Here is an 18,926-nt window from a genome sequence, read left to right on the forward strand (position 1 = left end):
CCCTAATAAGAGTCATAGAAGAAGACCTTAGAAGGTAGAAATGTCTACCTTGCTCTTTGATAGGCAGAATTAATTTTATTAAATTGGCCATACTACCAAAAACACTAAACAGATTTAATGCAGTTACGATCAAAATCAATGACGATCATGGGTATTCCTCTTAGAAAGTGAAAACCAGATGAGATTTTCAGGGAGAGAACTAAGATGTCAGAACAGAGGAGATACTGTGTCTGGGGGCTCTGCACATGGACCCGAGAAAACAGTCAAAATGCTTCTTCACCAGGTCCTGCCATGATGGAAAAACTACATTTCAGAGCATGTGACAGGACACCATACAGTGAACCTTTCACAGATTCTACCAGAGTGGGAAGCACAATGCAGAACCCAGAGGCTTTGCTTGCCAGTAAGATTCCAGACACCAGCCTTAAACCCGCAATCTGAACAGATGCGTGGACCACAATCTGCAGATCAGAAGTATAAAATCAGCAACTCTACACAACTCCAGATCACCAGATTAAGCTCCACTCCCAAGCAAGTATCCAGACTGAGTTCTGACCACAGCACAAGTTCATCCCAGCACCCCCACCTCACCAAACACCCATTGCCAGAAACAGATTGAATCCACCTTGGAAAACCTTTCTTGCCATCTCTTGGTGTGTGTGGTTACCAATGTGGTTCTGCTGCTGACCAGGTAACTGGTTGCCAACTCCCGCAGCCCCAGTTGTGATAACTCAAAACTTTCTCACAATATTTTTTTGGGGGGGGCATGGCTATCAAGGCAGAACTACAACTATACAGGCACCTGGTTTCCAACCCACAGAAAGCAGGGAGGCTCCAGGCAGAAGCTCAAACCCTCTCAGACTCCTTACTGCCACCACCCTGAGGGCAGTGACTCAAGCTTGGAATAGACAATGGCACCTACTGGAAGAAAAGAAAACAGAATTGTAGTAGTTTTTTTTTCTCTTATCATCCATTCTCCTCTACCTTCTCCACTCTGGTCCTCACAACACAAACATATGTGAAACCAAAAACTTTGCATGAGATAAAACTTTAAGAACTGAATCACCATAATAATGATATAACCCCCTCTATTTTTCTTAATTTCTCTCTCCCTTCTTGTCTTTTTCTTTCTTTCCTTTTAATTTTTCTTCCTCCCTCTCTCCCACTTTCAACTTGCTAACTTTTACTATTTTTACTTTAGTTAATTTACTAAATACATACAGGTGTTTGATTTTATGCATTCTTCCCTAAACTACCTCCTGTCTATTCATTAGAGTTCTCCTCCAAAGGGGCTAAGATAGATTATCCCCAAACCCTCACATCTTTCCCCCTTAACATAACATCCTAAGAAGCTTGGTTTCCTGAGAATGTAGAAATGGATCCATGGTGTATATTTATATTCAAACATACCCCTATGTAGAACAAATGTGTGCATAAAATTTTCAGTATACCCCAATAAAGTTATTAGAATATTTCAGCTATTTAAACAATCTTTCACTTAGTGGACAACTACTACATTACAAATGTAAGAGCTACCCTTTAACATTTCCTCACATTGTCAGCATGCCACACTAGATTTAACTAAATAGAAAGGAGAAAAACACTGTTTAAATAAACTGGACACTCCAAACCCTGTTTATGAGAAAGCAATGGCCACACTGGGCATCTCAGCTAGAGACATGAGCTCTATGTAGAACTATGAACACCATCTTCACCACTACTTAAAAACCTGTTTTCTTGTGACAGCAATTGTGGTGAGCAAAAAACTGGTAGCATGTCCTATTATTCATTTTCTTATTATTTTTTAGCAGAAAGCCTATTTAGTGTCCTCCATTTGATGAGATTGTGGAACTGTCATTTTTGTAGGCTTTGGTTTTATTTGGAGGGGATAGGGCATAGAGCTAATATAATGCTCTTTGGAGCTGACAGGGGAAGAAATGTTAAGAGTTTCTCTACTCCATGTTTTCAGGGATGTGCTGTAGGTAGAACCATCAAATTCCTGGGTGCCATGGTGAATTTTAGTTGATAATCTACTTTGCTAAATTTTAGAAGATGCAGAAAATGAAGGGGATAATGAGGGGTGGTAGGGTCCAGGTTAACTGAGTAGAGGATGAGGTAGTGGGTAGGGTTGGCTGTACATTTCAGCTTATTGAAATCAACATGTGTGGGGTCCTGAGAGACTGGCACAGTATCACTCTGAAAATATGTGTTTTGCTAGTTTGGGGAAATGGGAAACAAGAGATTATATATAGCACAAGGAAAGTATACATGCGAGGGTTCTCAGAACAGGAAACACAAGATATTTGTGTAGGGAGCATAAGCAGAAGGGATTGACCTATGCTCCTGTGTGTAGGAGAGGCTTTTCTGTATAGGAGCCAATCACTTAAAATTGCCAACCTCTGTAGTTGTACTTTTCCCTATTGCCCTCTCTTGACTCCATCTGCAAACTCATACTATACATTCTCTGGTTTGAACTATGGATGTCATTGCACATTCTTCCCTACACACACCTCCGTTTTTTGAATCTTCCACCATCCTTGAATTACAGTCTGCCCTGGGATAGAAGGGTGCTATCCCTCTAGATTAGCTCACTGAAAACTCTCCCACACCGTAGTCTCTGCCCATCCTCCAGCCACTATCAGTAGCATTTTAGCAGACAGAAAATACCTGTAAAGGCTCAGTGTTTTCACTAGACAATACTTGCATGCTCAAAGTTAGTCATATTATCAATGCAAGAAAATAACTCAACCACCAAAATCTACTTCTGTCAAATTTTATTATCTTTGAATGTGATGTTTTAATTTCCTTTTATAATGAATTATTTAATTTTTAAGAAAATCTTTATGTATGAATAAGATGTTGGGGATTGCTTAATTTAGGACACCACTTAATGACCTAATAACCATTGTCTGCTTTTTTTGTATGTATGTATTTCTTTTTATTTTTTAAATTAATTTGTTATATATAACAACAGAATGCCTTAAAATTCATATTACACATACAGAGCACAATTTTTTATATCTCTGGTTGTACGCAAAGTAATGTCACATTCTTTGTTGCTTCATGCATGTACTTGGGGTAATGAAAACCATCACATTCCATTGTCTTTCTTACATCTATGCCCCCTTCCTTCCCCAACATCCCCTTTTCCCTTTTGTCTCACCTAGAGTTTATTTAATCCTCCCATCCTGCCCGCTCCCACATCATGTTATGAATTAGCATCCTTAAATCAGAAAAATCATTTTGCATTTGTTTCTTAGAAATTGGCAAATTTCACTTAGCATTATATTCACCAGCTCCATCAACTTACCTGCAATTGTCATAATTTTATTCTCTTTTAATGCTAAATAATATTCCATTGTGTATATATACCACATTTTCTTTATCCATTCATCTATTGAAGGGAATCTAGGTTGATTTCACAGTTTAGCTATTGTTTATTGTGCTATTGTAAACATTGATGTGGCTGTGTCCATGTAGTATTCTGTTAATAAGTCTTTTGGGTACAGAACGAGAAGTGGGATAGCTGGGTCAAATGGTGGTTCCATTCAACGTTTTCCAAGGAATCTCCATACTGCTTTCCAGATTGGCTACACCAATTTGAAGTCCTACCAGCATTGTACGAGTATGTACATATTACCCACATCCTTGCTAACAATTATTGTAGTTTATATTCTTAAATGAATAGAGTAAGATGAAATCAGAATAGTTTTAATTAGCATTTCTCTAATTGCTAGGAATGTTGAACATTTTTTCATGTATGTGTTTATAGATTGTATATCATCTTCTGAGAAGTGTCTGTTCAATATCTTGGCTCATTTATTGATTGGGTTATTTTTGTTGTTGTTGTTTTTTGTTTTGTTTTAAGATTTTTGAGTTCTTTATATATTCCAGAGATTACTTCTAGATCTGATGTGTGTGTGCTAAGAATTTGTTCTCAATTAGTAGGCTCTCTATTCACTCCACTGATTGTTTCTTTTGCTGAGAAGAACAGTTTTAGTTTGAATCCATCCTATAAATTCATGCTTAATATTAATTATTGTGCTATGGAGTCTTATTAAAAAAATGTGGAATAATCAGATATGATGGAGACTTGGGCCTACTTTTTCTTCTAACAGACATTGTATCTCTGGTATAATTTCTAGATCCTTAATTTAATTTGACTTGAGTTGGTGCATGGTGAGAAGTAGGGGTTTGATTTCTTTTATTGCATATAAATTTCCAATTTTTCAGCATCATTCGTTGAAGAGGCTATCTTTCTCCAACGTATATTTTTGATGCCTTTGTCAAATATAAGATAACTGTAATTATGGGAGTTAGTCTCTGTGTTATCTATCCTGTACCATTGGTATACTTTGTGCCAACCCCATACTGTTTTTGTTATTATTGATATGTAGCATAGTTTAAGGTCTGGTACTGTGATGCTATGTGCTTCATTCTTCTTGCTAAGGATTGCTTTAGCTATCCTGTGTCTCTTATTTTGCTAGATAAATTTCATGACTGCTTTTTCTATTTTTATGAGGAATGTCATTGGAATTTTGGTTGAAATTGCATTAAATGTGTATAATTCTTTTGGTAGTATGGTCATTTTGACAGCATTAATTCTGCCTATCCAAAAAAAAATGTAGATCATTCCATCTTTCTATGTTTTCTTTGTTTTTTCTTAAGATTCTTCAGTTTTAATTGTAGAGGTCTTTCACCTCTTTTGTTAATTATATTCCCAAGTATTTATTATTATTTTTGACACTATTCTAAATGGAGTAGTTTTTCTCATTTTCCTTTCATTGGATTTGTTCGTAATATACAGAAATGCTTTTGATTTCTGAGTGTTGATTTTGTATCCTGATACTTTTCTGACTTTATTTACTAGTTCTAGCAGTTTTCTGATGGAATGTGTTCGGTCTTCTAGGTATGGAATTGTATTGTCAGAAAATAGTGCTAATGAGTTCTTCTTTACCTACCCATATCCTTTTAGTCTCTATCATCTGTTTAATTGCTCTGGATAGTATTTCAAGAACTATATTAAATAGAAGTGGTAAAAGAAGGCATCCTGTCTTTTTTCAGTTTTTAGAGGAAATGCTTCCATTTTATGCTTTTATGTCTTAGAATGATGCTACCTAACATTGTGACCATTGGCCATCTAATCCATCAAAGTGACAAACTCAGTTCTTTTGTCATAGGATCTATATGCCAAAATATCATTTTGCTTGAGGCTACTGGATTAGACAGGAAAGAGACAGGACATTTCCATAATAGCAAAACATATTGAATGGTGATGTTCTATAAATTACCAGGTGTAAATATTATGGACAATATGACCTATTTAGAGTTCAAATCTAGTACCTTGCCACAAATTCATTGTGGTAACTGTGTTCTGATATAATTTTTTTTTGCCAAAAGGAATAAATGAAAGAAAGAATGAATGAATAAATAAATAAATAAATAAATAAATAGAGTGGTGTGGATACAGCCATCAGGTGTTACTTTTAAGAATTGTATTCCAGAGAATCTATCAGGTTGTACCTGAATTCTTCCAGTCACAGGATTTCAAGCACCTCCCAGGGAGACCCCCTCCCAATCTGGTAAGTGCCAATAACTCATTAAGGTGTCCATCAGAATGCCTCTTACCTTCTAGGCTAATGAGGAACTGGCCAGGCAGATGACCACTGCCACTCCAGATAAATCCTATGAATGGGCATTCATAGCCATTCTATGAGCCTAAACCTGCTGTCATTGGGACCACACTTAGAGAACCTCTGCTCCAGCAGACTCCAATATTTAGGAGATTGGGCTGGTTTTAGAACAGGTAGTAGAAGAACATGACTCACAAAACAACTGTGTTACAACTAGTGGATGCTGTTGAAATGAGACACATACCACCACCAACAACAACAATAGCATAAAGCCCTCGAATTGGTAATTGCAAAAATAATGGGGAAACAGTATTCCAGGTCATTTTTAACTACTGACATCACATTAAATTTTTGATTTTACCTAAGCCTTTATGAATCTCTCAACCTCTCTCTCTCAATCTCTCTCTCAATCGCTCAATCTCTCTCTCAATCTCTCTCAATCTCTCAATTTCTCTCTCAATCTCAATCTCTCTTTCTCTCTCTCTCTCCCTCCCTCCCTCTCCAGTATCCCCCTTCCTCTCTCCCTTTCCATGCTCATTATCACCCTGAGAAGGGGCTGAGAGGAAGGAGGTCATATCAACACCCTTGCCAGCCAACTTGGGCAGTTTTCCCATGGGAATGGGTCCTTGTTCAGATTGTATTTGACAGAATGTTCCAACCTTTTATATTAGATTGTGAAGTCCCTCTGCAAATGGCCCAAGTGCGAAGGTTTCCTCCTGGTTTTCCCTAATGCCACAAAATGCAGAGTGGCTAGGGTTTCCATGGCAGATCTTGAGCTGCAGATTACAAGGACCCTCACCATGCATGGTGATGATTATGGCAGGGAGCAACATGGGCCAGAGTCCCAGTCCTAGCATGACTTTGGTTTTAATCATACTAAGGTGTACTTGAGATGTGGGTGACTTCCCACTTCCATTATTTCCAAGTGGGGGTTGTAAATGTCCAGAATAATTGAATAAGCATAAAATCACAGGGAAAAGAAGTCATTACATAATGGCAGCTCCATTAACTCTGGCAGGCAATTTCAGCATACTATTCTAAGAGATTTGTAAAAATTCATTAGGTTTTTCTCTAACCCTATGATATTGGACTTACTATTTCTTTTCTGCAGATGAGGAAACTGAAACACAGAGAAATGATGTACTTTGTAAAAGGCCATGCACCTGGTGAGTTAGGGTTGGAAGCTGTGCAGCTGTGGCCCCAGAGTGTGGCTGGTGTCTCGTAGTAATAAATAAGTACTTGGAATATCCCTCTGCTGGCTGTCTCTGCTGGAAGCTCCTCCTTCCTTCCCAGATGCCACCTCTTCCAACTATCAATTCAGGAGATTCTGGTGCCTCATCTTAGGGTGAAGCCCCTAGCAGCACCTCCACTCATAGGAATCTTTTAGGCAGAGCCACGGAACTGAGGCCAGGTGATTATATCAGATGTCAGGACTACTGTGGGGGAGGCAAAAAAGGAGACATGCTGGACTTTCATTTCACTGGATTTGAACTGGAACTAGGCAGTTTGGGAAGTGCCTAACATCTTTTTCCCCCAGATGGGGGCTGTATACTGGACTGAGAATGATATCTGTATTGAGAATAACCAGAATTGCAAAGTGAGTCCTGGTGGCATCCAAAAGCCTAAATCAAGCTGGCCTTCTGCTGAAACCTGTGCTTCCACATTGCACTTTTAGGAAATCTTTTCCTTTACTGTTTAAGTTGGTTAAAGTCAATCTTCTATCACTTAGAATGGAAAGAGCTCCACAAGAGAGAGGCTGGCCCACAAAGAAACACAATTTGGTCCAACTAATAACCCAGTGCCACCCATAAATGAAAGCCAATCTGCATGCCCCATATGCTCCATTTCCAGTGATTCAAATCCCAAAGGCCATTTCTTGGCCAAAACTTCCTCAGGATGCACCAGGCAGAATTACCTGTCACTGCCCTTGGTTGTCACCATAGAAAACTTGTAGCTACTTAGCACTTATTTTAATCTGCCTTGAAATACACTGAGGTATATCTTTAAATCATTCATCAACATTTATGGAATATTTCTGATGTGGTACATCCTTTTTAGTGCACAGGAATTTGAGGGGAATAATGTATCAATATCTGAGTCTTAATAAGTGTTGGGAACTCTGCTTGGGACCTAGCAAGCATCATTGATGTCACTGCATCTCCCAAAAACCCCAATAGATAAGAAGGGTCATGCCTGAGGAAATAACAATGGAGCACCAAGATTTCAAAGCTGCAAAACACCAAGTGAGTCATCAAATGAAGATAAAAATTTCTACAGACAATGCTTTAGAACTTGTCTCACTGTTCAAATTCTGCCAGTTTCACAAATCCCTAGTCCACAAAGAGGATATAAAAGAATAGGTATTAGAGGATTTTACAAACATTAGACTGTTATTCACCTTCTGATAAACACATGCATACTCTAAATTTGGGGGTGTTTTACCTATTTCTGCACCTCTAGTCCAGCTTCTTTGAGAGGCTGTGGAGAATTTGATGCTCTGAGACTGGAGAGGTGGAGGCACAGGAATTGTGTAAAATTTCTCCTGAGAATACAGAAGATTAGAGACCAGTGAGTAAGCTGCTATGGCTTCCTTGCTGGTCTCTAACCTGCAATATCTACCCAGTGCCCATGAGTTAAAGGCTTAGTCCATGGCTTGATGCTATTGGGTGATGGTTGTGGAGCCTTTGAGAGGTGGGACCCTGTCAAGTTTAGGAGAGTCTGTAATCCCAGTTATTCAGGTGGCTAAGGTAGGAGGATCGCAAGTTCAAGGCCAGCCTTAGCAACTTAGAAAAACCTGATTAAAAATAAATGTCAAAAAGCACTGGTGTATATCTAGGTGGTAAAACATTCTTGGATTTAATAGATAGATGAGAGAGAGAGAGAGAGAGAGAGAGAGAGAGAGAGAGAGAGAGAGATAACAATGGTCCAATGGTGCAATGGTGCAAAGTAGAGGTTTAGGTAACTGAGGGTTTCCTCCCAAAAGAATTATACGACCTCAGTCTTTTTCTGCCTGCATCTGTTACACTTGGCCTTGAGGTGAATGGGTTTCCTAATACAACCTCCTGTATTGATGTGCTCCCTCACCACAAGCCCAAATGCAATGGGGTCAAGCAGTCATGGACTCTAAAACTATGAGCCAAAGAATCCTTCTCTTTCCAGGAGCTATGGTGCATGCCTGTAATCCCAGCGGTTCAGGAGGCTGAGGCAGGTTGATCTCAAGTTCAAAGCTAGCTTCAGCAAAAAGTGAGGTACTAATCAACTCAGTAAGATCCTGTCTCAATAAAATACAAAATAGGGCTGGGGATGTGGCTCCATGATTGAGTGACCCTGAGGTCAATTTCTGGCATTCCCCCTCCTCACCAAAAAGAAAACAAAACAAAACAAAACAAAAATACAAAAACAGAATTAAAAAAGAAAAAAGTCCTTTGCTCTTTATAAATGTATTAACTTAGGTATTTGTTAGAGTCAAGGAAAGCTGTCTAATACAAAAATGAATGTGAATTTGTATGCTGAAAGCTGGTCCTGACAGAGTATGTTTTCTGCAGACAGTCTTGTGTTGTGGACCATTGTAGATATGGTCTCCTGGGATAATATAGAGGGCATGAATCCCCATCAGACACACATAAAGGTGGGCCACCAGAGTCTTCAAAGCAGAAAAGAATTCCTAAGGTGGCCAGAGCTGCAGCTGCTTCAGGGCTGGTGGCACCTTCCATGACCTATTATTATTATTATTATTATTATTATTATTTAGTAGTAGTTGGACACAATACCTTTATTTCATTTATTTGTATGTGGTGCTAAGGATCAAACCCAGGGCCTCACACATGCTAGGTGAGCACTTTACTGCTGAGCCATAACCCCAGTCCCCCGACCATGCCCAATTATTGACCCACATGGTGCCCGAGCACACCCAAGTAAGTACCTTCCTTTTCACCCTCATGAATCCTACCTCTCCCCACTTCCAGCCCCCATGTACACATGTTGGGGGAGATGGCATATATTTTCCTCTTTCCAGATGATCAGCAACCCTCTACAGTAGACCACATGGAGGAAGAGGAAGAAGGCTCTCTTCAAAAAGGTTGAAGTATAGGTTAGTGTGTTAGGTAGGACATTCTGATATTAGAAAAGAGACTAACTCTGTGACTTAGGAATAAAAGGAATGTTTAAAACCATGAATGAGAAGAAATGTTCTGGTGCCAGCCTGAATTTCTTATCCAGTATGGGGATAATGACTCACCCCATTGAGACTTTAAAGAGACACCAGAGGCAAAACTAAAATTTCACTGCTTAAATTCTCCTACCCAGAGGACCAGACAGGCAAGGGGAGCTGCTTAGGGCCCCAGAGGTAGTATCCCACTGGATGCTGCTTCCCCCCTCAAGGTAATCATTAGCACTCCTGTTCCATAAGGAAAGAGCCCCTTCCTATTCCCTTCAACGCCCTCTTGATTTTCTTTCCTTTCCCTCAACTTATCAAAAATTGCCCTGGACTAGTGTTGGAAAAAGTAGTCATAATCATAAATAGAGATAGTCATCCCAGAGTAACTTCAACCTAGAATATGTTTCCAAGATCAACGTGTCCCTGAACACCAAATCTGGAAAATTCCATTTACACCTACCTGAATATGTTATGATGATGTCAATGATATCCATGGTTAACATGACCATTGAAATCTCACTACGCTCCAGGAGACCTGAAAAGGATGTTCACATATTTCCTTATTCAATTACCAAAGAGGAAACTTAGAGGAGTCAGCTTAGAGAAGTCAGCTGTGCAAGGTTTCAAAGGCTTAGAGGAGTCAGTTGTGCAAGGTTTCAAAGCCAGCCAACAGAGCCAGGTCCAGGCCTGGAGGATGCATTGCACACCTGACCATGATGCGGTCCTCAGAACAGGAAACTGGAAACCCACGGCAATACTCTCCTTGAGGCACCAAGTCAGCTTGGAGTTATGTGCTGCTCTTCCCTATTTACAATATAGTGCCTCTCCTGGTCTTTGCTGGCTTTTAATTAACACATTTATTTGACCCATTCCAAGCACACAGGATTTTCTGTTTGGAATTTGGTCTGGAGTTTTTTGAGAGTAAAAGTACTCTGTATGTGGGGATAGATAGTAAAAAGATATGACCTGTAGCTATGAAGGTGGTGACAGGATCAGGGGTCTTCTATATCTCAAAGGAGGTGATTACATGATTACATAAACTGTGGTTTGAAGCAGGCAAGCAGAGTCAGTATTTAGAGACCATGACATGACTCTCTAGATGTGAGCTCAATCTCATTGTAGGACTGAGTAAAGCCATGTGCCAAAGTTGTTCATATGTGTTTGTGTGTGTGTGTGTGTGTGTGTGTGTGTGTGTGTATCCTACTACTCAGTGGGGATATTTCAAAACTCTGTAGAAAACAGTATCTCAGTGAAAGTGTCAATGTAGTTAATAAGAATGCAAGCAACATGGTGCACACCTACAATCCCAGAAGCTTGGTAGGCTCAGGCAGGAGATTCATGAGTTCAAAGCCAACTCAGCAACAGCCAGGTGCTAAGCAACTCAGTGAGACCCTGTCTCTGAATAAAATACAAAATAGGGCTAGGAATATGGGTCAGTGGCCGTGTAGGCCCGAGTTCAATCTCTGGTGCCCCCACAAAGACACACACACACACACAAACACAGGCTTGGGAGGTGAATTGCTTCTGCTTGAATTATTAGCAGTGTTTCCTCCTCAAGGCCCTTCAGCACTGATCTTTGGCTTTCTAGTCTGTAAAAAGCTGAGAATATTTTCCTCAGCATTTATGAAGTGAATTATATTTTTACAAATATTCCAATTTACCTTCCCCTCTCAATAAAATGATGATTCCATATTTCCCTCACTTTTAAAAAAATATGCCTTGGTCTGGGGATGTGGCTCAAGCGGTAGCGTGCTCACCTGGCATGCATGTGGCCCGGGTTCCATCCTCAGCACCACATACAAACAAAGATGTTGTGTCCGCTGAAAACTAAAAAAAAAAAAAAAAAAAAAAAAAAAAAAAAAAAAAAAAAAAAAAAATTAAAAAAATTCTTTATCTTTAAAAAAAAATGTTTCTCACATATGCCAGGCAAATGCACTCCACTGAGCCACAGACCCAGCCCTTTTAAGCCAATTTTGAAGTTAAAGGTGACTGTGTGAATTGCCAGGTAGTGAAATAGAAATGAAAGTGACTTTGTCACTGCCAGGCAGAAAGTTTGAGAATTGGTTTGGCCTGTGCCTTAGCCCATGTTCTGTTGCTTTAACAGAATATTACATGCTAGGTAAATTATAAAATGAAAAGAATTTCTCACATTTTTTGAGACAAAAAAGAACATGGCGTCAGTGTCTGGCCAGGCCTTTGTGCTGCATTGTAACATGGAAAAAATGCAAGTAGAGAAAGCAAGCTGAATTCATTCTTTCACCAAGAATCCACTAATAATGAACTCACTCCTGCAATAAAAGGCTTAATCTATTGGCAAGAATGGTGCATTTTTGTCCTAATCATCCCTTAAAGATCCCACCTTTCAAAGGTGCCACCTCTGTTACAATGGCAGTTAAATTTCATTATGAGCATTGGCAGGGACGTTGAAACCACAGTAGTCTGCCTTTTTCTCCTCCAGGACTTCCCATCAGCCTGGGTCCCTGGGTGACTTTGATGAGCACTTTTTCTCCTCTCCATTTCTAGTCATCACTAGCTATGCAGTATGTGTGAGAAATATCCTTTATGGTTTTAAGTCACTGAGACTTGGAGGTTGCTTGTTACCACAGCATAACCTAGCCTATCCTGACTAATAGAGTTGATGAGGGTACAGGGGCAGAAAGCATAGGAAAACACACTCAATAAGATGACTCTATATGCTCATGTGACTGGCTACAATAAAAATGGTAGTCACCACCAAGTATTAGCAAGAATATGGAGAGACTAGAATCTTTATATATCGTTTGTGAGAATGGTGTAGTCCCTCAGGGAAACAGTTCATTAGTTTCTTTAAAAGTTAAAAAGAAGTTTATTAAGCAGCCTAATGATTTTACTACTAAATATCTATCTAAAAGAAACAAGAACACATGTTCACATATATATATTTGTAGGTGAACATTCATGTCAACATTATTTATGATAACTAAAAAGCTACAGTGATTCAAATGTCCATCATCTTGTCAATAGATACACAAAATGTGGTATATCAATACAGTGGAATACTATTCAACAATAAAAAGAAATGGAATACTGATACATGCTATCACATAGATGAATCTCAAAAGCACTGTGCCAAGGGAAAGAAACCAGATACAGAAGAAGATACATTATATGATTCAACTTATATAAAATTTCTAGGAAAGACTAATTTGTAGACACAGAAGGCAGATTAATGATTGCCTGGAGCTGAACATGGGTTAGAGGACTGACTTCAAACAGACTTGAAGGAGTTTCATAAGATGATGGAACATCTTAAAACTGGATTTTAATAATGGCTGCCCAATCCTATAAATTTTCTGAAAATATTTGAATTGTACATATTTAATGAATTAATTTTATGGCATGTAAATTCTGTCCCAGTAAAGATATTTATACTTAAGCATAATATCTGGCACATAGAAAAGCTCAGGAAACTTTTATCAGTGCTAAGTATTTCAGTAATGGAACACAGGGACTGTTATCACACAAGGAATTGATTAGAAGTGAAGATATGCTTTCCATAAAGAAGGGAAGTTGTGTAATCGAGCATCTGCAGACACCCACCTCCTTCCATCCCCCAATTTTGAATTTCCTCCCTGCTAGTCACCATATGCAAAAGGCCAATAGATATTGACACTGTCCTACATGGAGTTCCACTAGAATCATGGATTAAAATCTGGGGTTCCTTAAGGTTCTCTTTGGAAGCCCTGGGATGCCTTGAGAGTAAGCCTCTTCAGATGTCACAGATAGATTTAGCCTGGCCTGACTGAAGAGTATTTTACACTGTACATCCTTCCCTCCTCCTCAACAGTTTAATATTTCCAATAAAATCCATTCCCATGCTCCCTTACATCTTCTTAATTCTCTATACCACAGTCCTTCTTCTATAAATCCTGAAGAGCCAGGAGATGAGAGATGGCTGAGGGGGGTTGGGGTAAAATGGGGTTGGGCAGGGTAGGGCAGTGCAGGGTGACTCCTGTGCCAGGGTGTCAGAAACACTCAGTACATAAGGTTGTCTGTTGTTTATGGTAACATAAATGGTCATATTCTCAGGCTAATAGATACAATTCCAAGTAAGTACCACTTAGGACCCAGGGTCAAGCAAAAGAGACAAAACTGCTTCAGAAAAAGTGATAAAGTTGGAAAGGCCTTCGTTTCCATGACTTCCAAAAATGGAGTGCAGCCCTGAGTCACTTTGGCTCTCTGGTTAACATTTAGCAGGAAGAAAATTAGGAAAGAGATGATGTCCATAATGGTACCACCTGAAGAGCTAGCACCAAAGAGGCAGAGCCAGGTGCCCAGCAGAGAAATGCAGTACTGATCTCTGTTTTTGAGCCTGCTCTCATAGCTACAGTGTCATCTCTGTGCATACTTCTTCTCATCACTTATCAGAGAAAAGACAAACTTTAAGTGGTTTTGTAACTGAATAAAAATGAAGGATAAAAAAGAAACACTTAGCAATTGACTAAACAATGGAGACAAGATACAATGGATAGTAGAAACAGAAAGTGAAAGATAAAAGCAGACATAAGTAAATTAGAAAGCAGAAAATAATAGAATTGATGAGAAATCAAAGAGCTAACTCTTTTAAAAGACCACTAAAGGCAAGGGGGAGGTGCACACCTGTAACCCCAGTGACTCAGGAGGCTGAGGCAGGATCAAAGCCAGTCTCAACAATTTAGTGAGTACCTAAGCAATTTAGCAAGGACCTAAGCAATTTAGCAAGGCCCTGTATTAAAATAAAAAAATAAAAAGCACTGGGGATGTGGTGCAGTGGTTGAGTACTCCTGAGCTTAATCCCTGGTACCAAAACAAAACAAAAAAATACAAAACAAAAAAACAAAAGAGGCAAGCCTCTAGCAAGTTTACATGTGAAAAAAGAAAACATAATAAATAATGCTAGAATTAAGAAGGGATTAGAAACATATAGAGAGAAGAAAACTAAAGTAGAAAACAGCCAGTGGCTTGAGAGGCTGAGGCAGAAAGATTTCGAGTTCAAAGCCAGCCTCAGCAACTTAGCAAGGCCCTAAGTAACTTCACAAGACGCTGTATCTAAATAAAATATTAAAAAGGGATGGGGATGTGGTTCAGTGGTTAAGTGCCCTGGGTTCAATCCCCAGTACCATAAAATAAAATAAAATATAGTAAAAAGAAAGCATACTTGTTTAAATTTATGAAAATCCAATAAGGCAAAGCAACCTGTTCAAGAAGAGAGAGAAGAAAATGTGATGAAACTAAAAGCCATGGAAAAAAACTGATAAAGAACTCCCCACCACTTCTATGAGATAGAGGCTCAGATGTTTTGGGGATGGATGCACAAATTCAGTCACACATTAAGGTAAGAGGCACTTTCTATATAATTTAATTGGCTTAAGGCTATAAAAATGTTTAAAAGTGTCCCAATTAATTTTACTAAGGGTCCCAGTCCTGAAAATCAGGAACTGAGGAGAGAGAGAAGGAAAAACAAGGATGCTACTATAGTCCAGTAGATTCAGGGATAGAGAGGTGGGATAAAAAGTGTCCCAACAATTGTGAATTTCTGAACCATGTTCAGGAGAAGAGAAAAAAATATGAATATTAAGAAGGGCACAAAGTTATCATGGGTCTACCTGTAATATTCAAAAGTGTCAGCTGAAAAAATATTAATAGTGAGAGAACTCTGCAAGATAGTCAGTTACAAAACCCATAAAACTTCACAGGATGGCGAGGGCAGGGCAGAGGGAGGAGAACTCTGTCATAACATGCAGTAAAGATAAACCGCTTCAAATTAACTGGGCAAGTTAATCTCTCAATATTTATTGAGTGAACTATAAAATATGACTGAAGAACATGAAAAACAGCTTCAACAAATGACAAATCAATAATTTCCTAATATTGTAAGGATGCCCATAATTACCAGAATAACATAAATGTAACATAATTCCAAGAAAAATCTAAACACAATTTTTAAAAAATGGACAAAAGGAATATTGAATGTTCATGTAGAAGAATAAATGCTTAAGGATTGCCTGTTAGCCAACAAAAATTTCAAACAGCATAAAAATAAAATGACAACTATTCAACAAATTATTAAAAGTTATTGCAGAATGATAGACATATATGATTAGAAGAATAATCAACATAGAAATATAATTGAAATAACAAAAATATATCCAGCTGCAAACAGATGTACAATGTAAAACAAAGGTGCCAACTAAAATCAGGAGACAAAGAGAATATTTTCAATAAATGTTGTTCGACCACTAAGCTTACCATTTCTAAAAAGTTTAGATCCCTGCATTGTATCTCATACTGACATAAATATTCAGTGGAACCAAGATTTAAATAAAGAGAATGAAAAAAAGAATGCCAAAAGAAAAATTGTATGATATATATATATATATATATATATTCATTCAAACAAAAAGAGAATTTTAAAATACTGAAAGACTAACAACATAACCTTTTTAAGAATCTAAAAGACAAAGTTATAGAAAAAAGACAAAAGACAAATTTCTATAAAAGGTTTGCAGTTTTAATGAAAACAATGCTCTCAATAGACACACTTCTTGCAAATAAATAAGAGAAAAGACACTCGGTGGACAAAAGGAGAAAGAATATCAACAGGCAAGCCACACAGAGAAACAAAATGACCAAGAAACATGGAAAATTTTATCAAAATAGTAATAGAAGAAATGCAAACTGAATTAGTGAAATGTTATTTGAACTTAGAATATTGACAGTAGTATTCTCAGAGTGTGGAAAAAGGAATTTGTTTCCTGCTAAAGTGAATGTAAATTAATAAAACCTTGGAGAACAATTTGATTAAATATACTATAAAAGTTAAAACATGGAAATGCCTTTGATTAAGAATTATAAAACTTTTAAAAACTTATTATTAAACTTATTAAAATGTCTCCATAGAAAATGATTATGCTGTGCACAAAGGTTTAGTGTACAAGATACTCATTTCATCCTTGCAGCTGGTTGGGAACAAATGGAAACAATGTAAAAGTCAGCACAGTGTGATTGGCTCAGTAAAGCCCCTTTCAATGAAAGTATATGAGAGCACTAACCAGCAGTCATTGAGATTGGTTGGTGACTGTGATGCACATTTGGAATACAGTTGAGACATTGCACACACAATACAATATTCTGTACCACTCAAACACTGATGTAGATGAACTTTTATAACATTGATGAACTATACGTAGTGTTAGACAGAAAACTTACAAACTAGAATATACTGTATATGAGAAGATTCCATAATATCCATATGAGTAATGATGGAAGAAAAGTCTAGGATACACATTAAAGTGCTGAAAATGATATATGTCTAGTAAAAATTTACATACACATATTTATTTATCTATCTCCTGATCATATTTTCTAATAAGGACAGACCCCTCTTATCCAGCATTTTGATGTCTGCTGTTTCAGTTAACTGAAGTTCCATTCAACTAAAGAGAGAGAGAGAGAGAGAGAGAGAGAGAGAGAGAGAGAGAGAGCACATTTGCAAATATATCATATTGCTGTCACTGTCATATTTTATTATTAATTATTGCTGTTAATCTCTTAGTGTACCTAATTTACAAACTTGATCATAGGTATACATATATGCATAGAAAAATCAGTAAATAGATTTCAGTCTGTTTTCAGGCAGACTGAAATTTCTTTCCCTCTCCTGGTTGCAGAATTCCAGCTAAATTCTTTGCTTCCATTTTGTCATATCTACTTTCTGTTTTTTTTCTCCCAGGACTGCATTCTCTTCTTTGGACTTAATATCCCAGGAATTAATTTATTGACACCCATTTATCAAATTAGTTTTCCAGAATGGCCAACATTAGTTGGTTTGGATATTCATTAAAACAAGAAAAAATGTTTCAGTAGCTTTTACCAGAAAATTTTGTAACTTTAGGCAATGTTTAGTTTTGGATGTTATTGATAGAAATATGCTTTCAGCATTTCTTATAGAAAATTTTGATTTTATATCAACTTCACCCCATTACTTGCATATTTAGAATTTTCAAACTTATATAAACATTATATCAGGGCTGTGTATATACAGGGATGTGGAGTGAGGCTCAGTGGTAGAGCATAGTAGTACTTACCTAGAGAGTAAGGTCCTGGGTTTAGTCTCCAGCCATGGGGAAAAATTATACCATAAATTCCCATGTACCCATTATATAGATTGTAAAATGGTTACATTGAGGTTTCCTTCCTTCCTTCCTTTATTTTTAAGAATATGGTCAATACTTTGATTACAATCCTTGTTCAACTTTTTGATGATCACTTAACATTTTGGGGTTTTATGAAGCTGGTTTTGTTGATTGTTTCCTTTAAAGTTTCTATTTATGGTCAATGCATATCAGAAACGAAGTACTGATAATGTGATTCATTACACTATTTTGTTCTGAGAAAATTAACTTTCTCATTTTTGAACTGTTGAACACATTTTTATGTCAAATGTTTATGCAAACTGCTACTTATTCACATTTTCCAAATGATCCTTGTTAGAGTCAAAATTTTCAGCATTTCTTAGGAAAGAATTGTTTTGGCTAATCATGATTTCTCTAATATGCTTTTAAACTTAATTGAGATTTCAGATATCTTTGGGATTTTTTGCATTAAAATTTGACTTGTTTAAACTGAATTACAACAAAATTCAATTTTAAACTTAATGAATTTAAATTTAAGCCTGAAATACCATGAAAAAAACTAGTGAAAGATCATTAAAAAATTGACAGTTCAAAGAACAGAAAAAGACATTCATGAGTATCAAAAGGAAATTTGAAGAAACTGAAGCAAATTTGTTTGACATAAAATGCTTATTATTTGGTTGGAAAATATCAATTCACATAGAAAAAAAATCAGCTTAGACTTATTTCTGCTTTTCCATCTCTCCCCACCCCCACCTTTGCAGTGCTAAAGATTGAACCCAGGGCTTTGCATATGTCACTTTACACAAGATTCATTTGCTGGGTGGAATTATGAAGCTAAATTTGGTTAATAGTAAAACATACCTTACAATCAGACACTCGCAGCTGAATATTCTAATTAAGCTACTTGGTAACTTTGGCAAATTCAGTGTATTGGTAATTTGGCCAACCGAATTGATTTGCTGTAAGTTGGTCATAAAAAGA

General features: G+C 37.5%; 1 pseudogene; it reads left to right on the forward strand.

Annotated features, from left to right (window-relative positions):
• The first annotated feature begins 204 nt into the window (after nt 1–204).
• Nucleotides 205–18,926, forward strand: part of LOC144375705 (melanoma inhibitory activity protein 2 pseudogene) — a 30,919-nt pseudogene continuing 12,197 nt past the window's right edge.

This window comes from Ictidomys tridecemlineatus, chromosome 3, assembly GCF_052094955.1.
Source record: "Ictidomys tridecemlineatus isolate mIctTri1 chromosome 3, mIctTri1.hap1, whole genome shotgun sequence".
Classification (NCBI taxonomy): domain Eukaryota; kingdom Metazoa; phylum Chordata; class Mammalia; order Rodentia; family Sciuridae; genus Ictidomys; species Ictidomys tridecemlineatus.